Raw genomic sequence first — 13840 nt, 5'->3', positions numbered from 1 at the left:
GGTGCAAAATTGAAACCTTTTAGTGGGTACATTCGTATTGGGACCACTTTTTTCTTATTTTTATGACCGACCCTCTCGTACTTTGGCGAAGATACGGTTGAAGAAGTCTTCTTCGTCAACCACCCCAACCTTCCTTGCAGTAGTTTCTTAAGAGAACGCCGCGCATTTGCTGCTGGTGGTGACATTAAGGGTCACTAAGGATAAGGTACGCGCAACGGTGCTGTCCTTATGCGCCATTTACCTTGTGGTCTTCTTTCCTCTCCGGCATCTTTAATGTCCTGAACTCCCATCGGTGGTGTAGCGGAGACACAGGAGAGTTGGTGTGTTTTTTTGTTGGGGTTTAAGTGTTGACCAAAAATGAAATTCAATTTGTGCTATCATAAAGGGAATTGCAGAATGACTGGGCACTTTGGCGATCATCAGTTTGGATTGTTAAAAAAAAACTTTTCATTCCTCACATGAGGCTGTTGCTTACTGTACATTTTGTATGCAATACGTTTGAAAATAACAATTCGCACATAACAAAATTGGAAAGTATTTACCCATTAGTTGAATATTAGGATTGCATAGTGATGCTGATTGTCAAAAATGAAATATATTTGTATGTTTAAAACAATGTTCTGTGCATCGGTATACTTTGCGCTTTTTCATTCAATTGACATCACTGTTTTCCACTTTAACCATCGCACACATAATTTAAAAGCACTGTTAGCGTGAACCACGATAAAACAAATGAGGTGTTATCTTATCTACCATAAAGTTAGCACAAAGACCATAAAAATGCCTTGTAAAATGTCGATAAGCACAATGAATAGCGTTACGGCAATCGCCGAGCGCTAAATGGAACAAAACTTTTCTCTCGCGCGACTGTCTAGTCTCGCATTTCCAGCTACAACTCTCTGATTTCTGATCATGACCACGACACGACACACATACACACATGCGCACATACACGTTGTCATCTTCCTTTTTTCGAATGTTGTCTCCGAACCTCGGACAGAACCAAACGTCCAACTGGGAACAGGGAATGCATTTGAAAAGATGCCTCTCTTCGTCCGAATATATTTGCATAAATTTCAGAACTTTTGTGCGCCCGTTCATGTTTTCCACACGAATTCGGACTCTCTGTCCCTTCCACGGCAGGGCGAGACGAAAGCACCCTCCAAAAATCGGAATGCTTCTCACAAGCACAAGCAAGCAGCTTGTGAAGTGGGCAGCAAATGGAAAACGAATTAAAAGCGCACGAATGGTTCGAGGGCATGAAGGAAAAACAAAAACCACCAGCATCACCACCACCATCATCATCATCATCGTCGTCGTCGTCATCATCTCGTACATGTGAGACAATCTTCTCGTTCCCATAATTAGTTGCTGAGTGTTGAAACGTGCCAATTTGGAAGCAAATTATTTTGCCCCAAGTTGCCCGGGGGGGCCTCACATTACCTTCGGTAAAAATTGCCCGCATCAACAGGTACCGGTGCTGCCGAAGGCGGAGTTTAGTCACGTCCAACGTGAGGGTTGCGGGCGAGAAGATTGCAGGCGAGAAGGTTGCGGGTAAAAACCTACCAAGTAAAAGCTCGACGGAACTGGAAAGAGGCATGGCGTGGTAAATCAATTTTTACTTCGAAACCTCGCGACAAAGACACAGGCCACGGGGTTTGGTGTATCGAGCGAAGCAGGAGCGAAGCCGGGAAGCAACGTAGAAGTCTGTCCAATTGAAAGTCAAATTAATGTAAAAATCAAATTCCCAAATCAACGTGAAAGCAATTTTCTTCACTTTATTAAATCATTCCATCCCATTTGGCACTTTTGCTTTCGCGTTTTCATCATGCATCACGCACGCCCTACACATACGCAGCATCAGCAACAGCAGAAGGGATCAGTACGTGAGACGATGAACCCTCTCGATTGGTGGTTGGGCAAGGCCAGGCCGCCCTGATTTCTCATGCTTCATGTGCACGTATTACTCTGCACAAGCTCGTGTATCATTAGGGGACTAATCATGGTGGCATGAAACGAAACGAAAATGGCGATAAAAAGCGCTAATAAACATGATCCCCTTTGCCAAGCTGACACTAGACCTTGGGGCCATTTTGTACTGAAGCACGAAAAAAAAGTCAAATCAAACGCGAACGGAAGCAGCAATCTGAGATTGAGCAGCTTGATTCCCCGGGCTGGTAAAAAAAGGACAAACTCTAAGCCCCGTCTCTCAATGCTTGTCGATGCGAAACCAGAAGCATCAGAGACCAGGCACGTTCCTCGTGCTTTTCCAGGTTCGCCGAATTGAATAGAGAAGGTCACCGCCGAGAGCGGTATGGAGGTTCTTCGAATAGATTCTTAGAATCCGCGTACGTACACGAGGATGAACGTGTGTGCATGTATGTGATCTCTCGCCCCTTTTTTCTTTGCTTCGAAGGTTTTGACTTTGATGTTGCGCCTGGAAAAGCTAACGCTCCATATGTAGGACGCTTTTTTTAAGCTTTCCCTGGCGTCTTTTCAATGCGCAGGAATGTCACCGAACAAAAACATGGAGCACCACAACGGACAACGCGTCGATGGTTTGAAAAGCATGAAAAGAGAAATCCCATAATTGGTGGCCAATCTGTCGATGTATAATGGCGAGCGGGCGCCTCTGATGACGATGAGACATCACGTCACATCGTTTTTTCAGCTTCCGGCCGCTCCGGACCGAGGGGCTCTCCAGCAACTCTCCACAGTTGACGATTGGATGAAAGGTTTATTTGCGTGAAAGCCATCATCATCCACCACCACCACCGTCGGGGTGGCTGTGGTAGAATCCTTTTCGTCTTTTCACCTAGATAAAAAAAAAACTGAAAAATGGAAAATAAAGAAAAGATAACCCGCCTGTTGACGATGACAGAGCGAGCGAGCGAGCATTGGGTTGCTGAGTGAACGGTTACCAGGCAGAGCAGAAAGCAGAGCAAAAATCAAAACACATCACACGACACAGAAGATCCAGAAACGATGGCTGGCTTGGTGATCGGAGTAGACAGTGGCCGTGGAACGACGCAGTCAAGCGCGAGTTTACTCACCAAATTGGCCGTAAAATTGAGTTTTTAGCTTTTACACTGAACCGAGCGCGCGCGCATGTGTGTGTGTGTGTGTGTGCGTGTGAACGGAGCCGAGCGCAAAGAAGAGTGTGATGGGAAATCGGATGCAAACGAACGTTTTCCCGGGCGCTGAGGCGTCTAACAGGCAACGTCATGGCTCTGTCTTTGCGTCAGCTCGATGTTTCACGGTGTTTACCTTCTTCTCCGGATAGGAGTGATCGCGAGCGTACGAATACGCACACCATAAGTAGCATCATCCTATACGACGCAGCAGCCTGTCTTGGTCTGGTGGTGGTAGTTCACCAGGCTAGTTACTTACTCACTCGTCGCACAGGATCGGAGAGAAATTAAATTTACAGAATCAAGTTACAACCGGGGGAACTGGCACTGATCAAGGCCCGTATTATGGCATACATCTTGGTTTGGCTCCTCCATTTGTGAGCCGTGTGCGAAATGAATAAGCTCTTCCCGAATCGGGGGCGCCAGCTAGCTTAATGTTATTAAAATCATTGCCTCTCTGGCAATAAATCAAATCCCGTGTTTTAGTCGGATTGATAATGGTGCTACCGAGCACCGAGCAGACCGACTGAGATGTTGTGGTTTGCCTGTTTCGAAAGTCACCATTCGGTGACGCACTCTACTACGCCCTCGAAAGCTATGCTCCTTCAAATGCTGGAGCAATTGCGTGGACTGAAATCCACCAAGGAACGATCTGTGACGCGCCGAAAAACCAAGGATCATCATGAGTAATTGAATCCGGTGCCTGCGCCTCACGGGGTGTTGGTAGGTTGTGGTGAAACCGCGGCCGCTAAACTTGAGCCAACTGCCAACGGAAAACTTCATCAGCTTCAAGTACACTCTCGCACACCAGCACGGTACTCCAATCGAAAACTTTCACCCACAGAGCGCGCGGTAGTGTCTTTGTACATTCCGGGAAGCCTTCGCGATTCGGAGCTCTCTATCACCACCAGCAAGGGGCAGGTCCGCCAGTTCCGGTGGCAGCGTCTGGGTGTTTTCGGCAGTCGGGAAATTGCCCAAGTTTCATCGACATCGTTTTGCTTTCAGGCGAAAGTGCATTTCAAATGGCCGACCCTTGGTGTACGAAGTTGCGTGCGAGGTAGCACCCTGAATAGGAAAGCAACGGAAGTTAACTGTTTGCACTCTTATTTCAGGGACAGACATACAGCAAAGGCTTCAAGTGGGTATGTTACTCGAGCGGAGTGACTGTGTTGGCAAACATTCGGGAGCTATCGATCGTTCAGTTCCGAAAGAAAAACATTGCAGTCAATCGATCAGCTGCGCTATTTGTGTACAGACAAGGCTCTATACACACTTTAGGAGATAAAATCCCATTATGGAGTAATCCTGGACCTGGGAAAAGAAGAAGATCAAACACAAGCGTTTACTTGCGAATAATGTAATGTTTATTTATGAAAAGTGAAGTTCACTGCAATGTGCCGAATACATAAATCAGTAGCCCAAAGGGGCGCAGCTTTACGGTGACCTCCTCAAACAAAGAACATGGAGATCAACAAATTGCATCAAAAGCGAAAAGTGGTTTCTAATGGTCTCAAATTAAGTAGCAATTATTCACAAATTAAGCTACTACCAGCACCAGGAGTTTTTGCTTCATCTCGTTGGTGGTGGGTAAATGTTGACCCCATCAATAAAGTGAGAAAAAGTTACTCCCAAAACCATGTTTATCAATTCTCTCAGCTGTGTTTGGTTTCGTAAACGAGCGAAAGCAATGATGGAAACCAAAACCGCAACCACATCATTGAGCTTTTGTGGCAGAATTGAATGCCCGTTTTTTTCGATTCTTGTTTGCTTCCGGGCCGGCATTAGATTTTAGGCGAGCGTTTTTGTTCCTGTAACTGCGCGCCTTAATGCTGTGTGGTAGACCTACGGGTTGATTTTCCCCCCTCTGGTTGTTGCCTCACGAATCGGGGTCGTTCGTTATGAACAGAAGTTTGTAAAGGATCATTTAATTCCGTTTAATTTTATCCGCAGAGGTTTTTTCAGATCGATTTTCTTTTTTTGGCTTTGGCTACCAAGTAACGTACATTTATGAAAGAATATAACATAATGCGGCAGTACTAAATTGTCGACGAATTTTAAATGATTTTATCATGTTATTACTGCCTATAACATGCTGTAACTTCTCCAATTTTTCCAACAAACCAGTCGTGATAAAAGATGGAATGATTTTGTAACCATGCGCCTCCATTTGGAAATTAGTGATGGAGGCGCATGGTACTTTCACGGTAAATTACTTTTTTTATGACCAAAATATTGCATTGTTTATGTCTGTCTATTGTCTAAAAGATGGTTGTCTTCATTTTACTAGGTTTCTATGATTGATGCCTATAAGGCTAAGCTTCATCTTAATCGCCATCCAAACAAAACCAAAAAGGAAAGGATTTAATGGTAAGTACGATGTCTTCATTCCTGGGTAGTGAATTATTTACACAACCTTCTAGTAATTAATTGACCATTATATTCGAAACAGCATCTGTTGCTAATGAGCACAGTTCGAAAAAGGGGGCTTTTTGTTTGACGCCTTACCCGTGTATAAATGAGTCTTCAACCGTTTTCTGTTTTGTTTGCCAGCCAACGTAAGGATTCTTCTTGGAACTCATAAAAATAAAGAGCCTTGGTGCGAAAATGTACTTCCACGACCCGATAATCGCTTCTTCATTTCTTTTTAATCTCTCTGTAATTGTTAATTAATGCAACATGGGCCTTGATGTTTGTGGGGAAAAGGCGGCCATCTTTGTTGTGCGTCACAGCGTTTCTTAGAGAGAGGATGCCTTTTAGGAGAAAAGCGATAATTGGGTGTGAAAAGTGAGATTGAAAATGCTTGCAGTGTGGCAAAACATGACGTCAGTTCTTCAAATGTGTTGGAGCGGAACAAATAGAATTCCAGGCTGCTCTGAGCTTAAATCCCTATGTGACAGTAATCGTTGTCACAATTTTAATCCAGCTCGGAAACACTTCTATTCTTCAACCATTGGCATGGTTACCAGTGTACTGGTGCACTAGTGACGTGTGCTAACAACAACTACTACTCCTGAGCTCGACGCTAGATGTGGAACAACGCCGCCAACGGTCTAGTTGTAGATGCTCCCCGATGGTAATGGGTGATTGTTGTCAGGCGCGAACAGGGGTGAGTGTTTTTGTATTCGCTTTCTCTTCTCCACTGGTTGTGGTTGTAGTACATTCGAGTTGCTGACGTCAATCGGTGGGGAGGCCCAAAGGAAGCGATCTAGGACACAGCCATCAGCTGTTTCCGTTGCGCTCGCTATCGAGGTTAATCTTATGCGCTATGTGCATCTATGTTTTGTTTTCTGAAGTGGCCTCTCACGAAGCAACGGAGCACCACGGAACGAACTGTTCGAGACCACCTTCACCTTCGCGAGGAAGTGAAATGATTTTTCCAATTTCCTTCAAGAATCGCACTGGGTTGGGATTTAAGAAGTCTCCTCTGCAAAATCCAAACGAACTAATTAGACATCGTTAGGCACTTCAATAATGGAAGCGGCTGAAATAAACGCAGAAATTGACCAACCTCGAACAGCCACCAACAGGAAACAAAACCCAGCAGCAGCAGCAGCGGTGGCGGCGCTCACTCGGATGGGAAAACTTTCGACAAACACTGGCTGCTATTGCCTATTGCGGAAAAGTTTCAAAAGCATCACCGGCGCATCACATCCCTTTCTCTTTTTCTTCGCTCCCTGGTACCTCGCCGTGGCACCGACCCGCGTTAATGGCGGCGGATCGCTAGGAAATTGGTTCTTGAAAAGTACTTCAACAGTACTCAGGGCAGATCGGTGAGTGTTTTTCCCGTTCGGCGATTCGCGGGAAAACATTCCGGTTTTATTGATTTATAAGGAACAGGAATTAAAGATAGTCGTTGGTAGTGCTTACCGAGTCTGCAGCAATGAATAATTCGTGAACTGTTTCGACAGAAACCGTACCTCGGAGTGTGTGTGTGATTTTCACATTTTGTTTTTCTTTATGCTTGTGGAATGGTTTGGTAAAAAAAATGAATATTTATATTTTTATGCAAAATGCCTCTTTATCTATTCCCTATGCTTTCTTTGTTGTAAACACTTGTAGTCTACGGTAATTCGGTCATATTCCTTATCACTCACGCGTACCAAATGTTTCCTGTTCCGAAATAGCCTCATTGTCTATTGTCTGCGTTGTCACATTATCGTCCCTTCGGTTTTGTAGCCCTCCGCATCGAGACTCAGTAGTACAACGAAGAGCTCGCCTTCTTCTAGCTCAAACCGTTTATGCCCACCCTATCCGTACCAAAAGCCTCTCTCTCCCTCGCCCTCAAGCTACGGAGGATTAAATTTCAATTAAATTATGATTTATTTCTTCCGGACCCGTGGCCGGAGGGACCGGAATATCGTTTTGTGGCCGCCAGCCAGCCAGTCTCGCTCTCTCTGGCACGTTCACCACGCCGCCTGTCACTGTCAGAAGTGGTTTTGTGGCTCACGGTGTGCACCTTAACCGATGGCACTGGACCACCGGTACTACACGGAAGGAATTTCAAATTATGGTGCCGCAGCTACCAGGCCTCCTAGGTTGGCTCGGTGTTTCTTTCGTTTGTGTTCCGCATCGACGGTCTTCAGGCAAACGAAGCTCTAGGCAAAAGAAGGTCTAAGGCACGAGACTCGACCAGTGTCGAGATTTTGAAGGTAGCTTAAAGCGTTGCGCTGATCGTGGGAATGTGCTTTCAAGGACCAGCCACACCTTAAACGCCATACCTTCCTAGCATTCCTAATTGCAGACAACGGGGCGTTTTTTGTGTGTGCTGTAAGTTGTTTTAGAGGAACAGGGCAGAAGGAATCACGTTGCTGACGATGAGTTAATTTTGGTTTTACGAAAATGCTCGGCCGGATATCAATTAGTGGATGGTGTTCGTGAGGACTAAGCGTAATGGCATTCTCGTGCCGATGCATTCACTTGAAGTATTTTGTAAAAGGACATGCAAAGACTACTGAGTGTCGTTCCATTTATGCTTCACCATTCTTGCAAAGTGCTTTGGTTTCGCAGATGGCCTTTCTTCTGCTCGAACAGGAATTCTTTCGAGCGGTCGTTAGTTAAGGATGTGGCCTTTCGTGGTCTCTAGAGTCATACAGCTAGTCCACTAACGGCTAGTCCGGTGGCATAATTGGTGACTCAATTAGAAGAGTTTGCGAACCTTTTGTTCAGGTGACTTTCGAGCGCATAACTCTCGTCGCTCGTGACGCTGGTATGTCCTGCTTTCACGCTTGTCCGTGATTTTCATCGTCGCTTTTATCGTTATCGGCATAATTGGAACCGAAGGAAAGGATACAACGAGACAACGGCTGGAACTTGGAACATTGATTTCCACGTGGTGGGGAAACGAATTGAATTGTTGAATTGGAGCGCGCGCTGGACACTAAATAATTTTCTCATTCTTCTCATTCGCCATCGTGCTTCACCGAGCGCAACGGTACCGAAAAAGAGAAGGGGGAGGGAGGTACAAGTTCGAAAGAGAACTTTTCCAGTTTTCCTCGCCGTCCGTCCCGGTTCTCGATTGGGAACGGAAAAATTGAAAACTCAACATCACCACCAGCGGCCCGGTTGCAAGCATCCTCCGGGGCCCGAAAAATCTGAAAGGGCCAAAGGAAAGAAGATAAATTGCTACGTTCATTGGCTTGGCAGTGTGCTTCGGGCTTACGATGTTACGCGATGGTTCGATCATGCTGGCTTCTTCTCTGGAATATACACACACACACACATACACACAAAGCACGGGGAGCGATGCTGAGGGGGGACGCATTGTGTGTGAGAGCGGACACAATTCACGCACGCTTCGCCGCACATAATCGAATGAATTGCAGGCACGCCGAAAGTTGTCCCGATCTCAACTTTCCCGCTGCATAAGAGGATTTCCTGAGGGTGCGAGAAGTTTTTCTTCGGTTTCTTTTGTTTGTAATTTCTACCTTCTCCTCCCGGCGTACAGCAAATGGACCTGAAGCGAATTATGCATTCATGGACTTACTTTTCCTCACTTTTCCTCTGTAAAAAGTGGCAGACATTAAGAAAGTAGTCGGTTTCATTGTTCGTTTTCTCACTTTTCACTTGAGCACTTGCAATGCTTTCTCCAGGCGGAAGCTCTGCTTTTTACAGACAGCAGTTAACGCCAATCGAACATTCCTCAACTTTTTTATTCCTGGAGACAAAGTATCGCTCTCTCTCTCACACACACCTGCACAATTCCTGAAACAATGAAACGCAGGATATGAAGCAGTGAAGGCTCATGTTAAATTGTCGCTTCTGGTTCTGGTTCGCGCACCACGCCCGTCCACGCCAGCAAACATCGAAGAGGACCTTCATCCGGAACACCAGGTATGCTTGTGTGTGTGCGCGCTTTCGATCTGCGTTATCCTTCCATCTCGTATACTGTGTAACGCTGTGCTACGGTTGTGTACACACACACACACACACACACACACGCGCGCACTCTTTCTCTCCCTGCGGCTGACTCCGGTGACCTGTGACGAAACACACGCCAACAGATGTGCCCTAGGATCCTCCCGTTTTCCGATTCCTTTATCAAGACATTTCCATCCACCACACCTATGCACGCACATACACGCACACATACACTGAGAATCATACACTGCGGCTTATGGTCCACGATCCACGAACGAAATGCGGAAGATGGCGGGTTGGCTGTAAAACAGGATTTCCCTTGAGGTGCTTTCATAAAATGGCCTCATCCGTGCGTATCCGAGCAGAGAGAGAGAGAGAGAGAGAGAGGGAAAGAGAGAGCGACCATGCCGGGTCTGTTCACCTCGTTCGGTGCCCGGGGTGCATGCATCCGTTCCGTTCCATTCCGTTCCTTTCCATTCTACTGTCTCTTGTGAGGAGGATCGTGCGAGGCTTTGAAATTAATTTTCCAAAGTAACATCCCGCCTCAATTGTTGCGCATACGGCCAACCGATTCCGGTCGTGTACGTGATTGCACACCACCCCCTTCCCCCCCTCTCCGCATCCCAAGAGCGCTATCCGTTGCGGTTTGGTTGAGCCAGCAGCCAGCGACTTAGCGACAAACGAAAGTACATTGTGTATGTGTGTGTGCGTGCGCGCGTGTGTGTGGTGTGGCTTGTGGGCATGTTATGATCCCAGTTGGAAGGAGCAGATTTACCGGAGCTTTACGCCGGGCCCAAGGTCGGTGTCACTTCACACGGGACAACACAACATTGTCTTTGTGAACAGTGCAACTACCTGCCGGCGCCAGTGTGCGGAAGAGTTCGCGTTATCGATGCAAAAGGCGGAGGGGGGTCGCAGAAGGTTAAGTATACCATACGTCCGCGGAAAGTTTCCTCAGCAAACACACTCCCACCCCGCGACGAGAGTTTGAAATTTGACAAACAAAAAGTGGAAAATTTATTGTTCCAGAAGGACCACACCAAAGTACGTCAAGTCTTGCGTTGCGCCCCCTTCACGCACTACACCGTTACGTTGGGCGGTGATCCCTGTGAATGCCTCAGACCGATATGAGCTGCCTTTGGCTGCTGCTGTACTGGGAGCGCCCGTAGCTCACTTGCGCCAAGTATGCTTGGGTAAGGTTTGCAGATACGCCATTCTACTACGGCTGTCATGAAGCTGTCACTGACTCGAAAATCCCTCTTTTCAACAGTTTCTTGCTGTTGTAACCTTCCACAAACCAAATCGGCTACAACCACCTTCAGATGGAGCTTGTGATGTACTGCTGATGAGGTACTGGGGCTTTAGAAGTCAGTGTTTAGTGAAGCTCATTTGCCATCAGCAACACAAGGTGCAAACACATGTTTTCCAGGGGGCTCACAGCACTACAGTCCGTTTCATAATGATAGCCTCACCCTATTTTATCGATTTCGCGCTCAAATAAGGCGTCCCAAAAATAATTTAAATGACTGTATATTCTTCTTTTATCTCTAGAAAACGTATGCAATTTGAATTTTAAAAATATCTTAAAAATTGTGGATGAGAGAGCCAAAAAACCAAAAATGAGGTGTTTCATAATGATAGCCTCACTAGGACATAATAATTTTTACTAACGGAAAACCAAATGGTAAATTGCTCTATCAAAAGGATACATCAACTAACCAATAAACTAAAGTTTATTATTGATATTTTGTGATTATTGGACGTGCAGTACTGTTACATGAGTGCAGAATTGTGCAAAGTGGCGCATGGTATGGTACAGAAAAGTTTAACGGTATGATAACAGGCCTACAACTTATATTAACGATGGATGTCAATAACTACTTGATAGAACCTGAAGAAAACAAGATTTTGAAGCCTTGTGGAAGCCTGCAAGCATAGTTCTCAAGGAATAATAGATAAAAATTGCGGACTGTTTCAAGCTAAACATACGATTACTCGCACTTTTAGAACGATTTGTGCCTGATTTTTATCAAAAAAAAATTTCATCACACTTCTAACATTATAGAAAGACTATTGGAAACAAAACTGCTTGATCAAAATTGTAACTAAAATTGTCGGACATGCTTTACGATCACATCTGATGACGTGAAGGAATGATTGTAGCAGTTAAAGTTATGATGTTCAACATTTTCGTATGTTTTTGGTTCCTTATCAATTTAGAAGGTCTCAAGAGTGATGAAACATCATTATTCTTGATGTTTCAAGTGTTTTATTTCATTTCCGGTAAAATTTCGACTGGATTACATGATTTACCTTCAGTTGAAATTTTAACGGTTTTTTGCATGTAATATCGCAAGTATTCTGTAGCGATCCTACGATGGATTGGGTGATTCCTTCAATACTGAATAGAATACTGTAAGACATCATCCTTGATCAACAATTTGAACTGTTAATTGGAAAATTACAACGTTTTTCCGGCGATTTCTAATTAAAAAACCGCGATGGCCTACGAAAGGAATCCAAACAAGGCGTGATTTGACCGATTGTAGATCAACCCAATAACCTTCTAGGATTTCTATTTGAGCTTAATATCATATAATAAAGGTCTAAATTTGTTAATATCACTACGATTCACCAGATTGAACCATCTTGGGATCATACAGACGCTTAAAGAGTCCATAAGCTATGCACAGAGGTTTCTATCTAAGAAAAACCTGACAAAAATACCAAAAAGTGAACCGAAACTCATCTTTCTGGGATGAAACGATAACAGAAGAAGCACTGATTACTAAAACATCTTGGATTTTGGATGAGATTTGCAAAAATATGCAGATTTATATTTAAAATCCTTAGTGAGGCTATCATTATGAAGCACCTCATTTTTTGGTTTTTTGACTCTCTCATCCACAATTTTTAAGATATTTTTAAAATTCAAATTGCATACGTTTTTTAGAGATAAAAGAAGAATATACAGCCATTTAAATTATTTTTGGGACGCCTTATTTGAGCGCGAAATCGATAAAATAGGGTGAGGCTATCATTATGAAACGGAGTGTATTTCGTTAATGACTTTTCGGCTGTGAAAACGCCATCGTAGGTACCTTTGGCTAGTATTGTGGGTTTAGAAAACACACACCTTTCAGTGTAATTGCTTTCTAGATCATTACAGAGGTGCAATGCCTATCTAATGAACATGGAAGGGATCTTTTCATATTTCTGTTACCTTACATACGCTACCCTTATACGAAATATGCAGAGGTTTGTGTTAAATCTATTTTTAAATTATTTGACTGTCAATTTAACAGATTTAAGAAAATTAAAATAAATAATTGATTCCATTAAGCTGCAAGAAGGGCTTACCAGGATCGATTCGATCCGGTGGATTTGCTAATGAAGAAGCTATTGAATCCTGGATAGCCCACAACCTCGAGCGGTGCCCCGGCTGTTGTGGCAATAAATGAATTCCACACCTTCACCTTCAGACACTTGGAGGAAACGTGCTCTTGGGTCGGGTCGAGTTCGTTGCTCCGAAGGTCCGCTTCAACCGTGTGGGGTTCGTTCAGAGCGAACAAGATTAAAGCGCATATTATGTCCGTCAATTTGGAGTACAATTAGATTAGGACCACGTGTGCCAGCCGCATGTGTGTGTGCTCGTGTGTGTGTGTGTGCGTGTATGTTTGTCTGTGAATGTTGGATCGGAGTTCCAGCGCTGGTTCCAACCGCACAGCTAGTTCTAGAGCCACTGGTATCCCTGCGGGTGACAACACGCTCCCCATGTATTCGACGTGTTCCTTCCGCTTGAGCTTCCGCAGCATTCCGCTCAACGAAGCGCTCCCTCTCTTTCTCTCTCTCTCTCTCTCCGGCCTTGCGAAGTATCTTCTTACCGCGGCAGTGAGGCACTGGTCCAGGGATCAGTTGCAGCCGTTCGGTTGAAAGGACACGAGAATCTCGGAACCCAATCTAATTATCAGAATCCCTTCTGCATCGTCCAGGGGCAGAGAAGGGGAGGGAGTGGTAGCGCCAACAACAGCAGCAGCAGCAGCAACATACCGCCTGCTACGATCCTTGCTCAGATGAAAAGACATCTGTGAGCCCTGAACAATGAAGTTATTCTCGTGTGTCTCAATCGTATCGCTATTGAGGGCATCGAAGTAGGTTGAGCCTTTCTTCTCTTGTACCCTAGCGCGCGGTTTCTTGCTGTCTGGATCTGAACGGAATGGAACGGAACGGAAACGAAACGAAAGCGGCGGAACCATTGGCACGGATGCTGATTGTAGGTTTTCCTCAATCACGGTCGCATGAATAATTAATCTAATTATGCTGCTTAAAGCATAAGGTTCGCATCGAGGTTA

The 13840-nt window shown here is 45.0% G+C and overlaps 1 protein-coding gene across 10 annotated transcripts in view; it reads left to right on the top strand.

The window, feature by feature from the left end:
* The window catches only part of LOC125950339 (high affinity cGMP-specific 3',5'-cyclic phosphodiesterase 9A), a 118428-nt gene that overhangs the window by 69469 nt on the left and 35119 nt on the right, over window positions 1-13840 (top strand). For 8 of the 10 annotated variants that reach the window (XM_049678243.1, XM_049678237.1, XM_049678238.1 and 5 more), the window contains one exon: window positions 5419-5498. The exons of the other annotated variants lie outside the window; for them this stretch is intronic. The gene's annotated coding sequence lies outside the window, so the exon portion shown is untranslated. The remainder of the gene's footprint in view (window positions 1-5418; window positions 5499-13840) is intronic. 10 annotated transcript variants of the gene reach the window in all.

This window comes from Anopheles darlingi, chromosome 2 (genome assembly GCF_943734745.1).
Source record: "Anopheles darlingi chromosome 2, idAnoDarlMG_H_01, whole genome shotgun sequence".
Lineage (NCBI taxonomy): Eukaryota > Metazoa > Arthropoda > Insecta > Diptera > Culicidae > Anopheles > Anopheles darlingi.
Note: the sequence above shows the minus strand (reverse complement) of the source record. Positions and strands in the feature narration are given on the sequence as shown.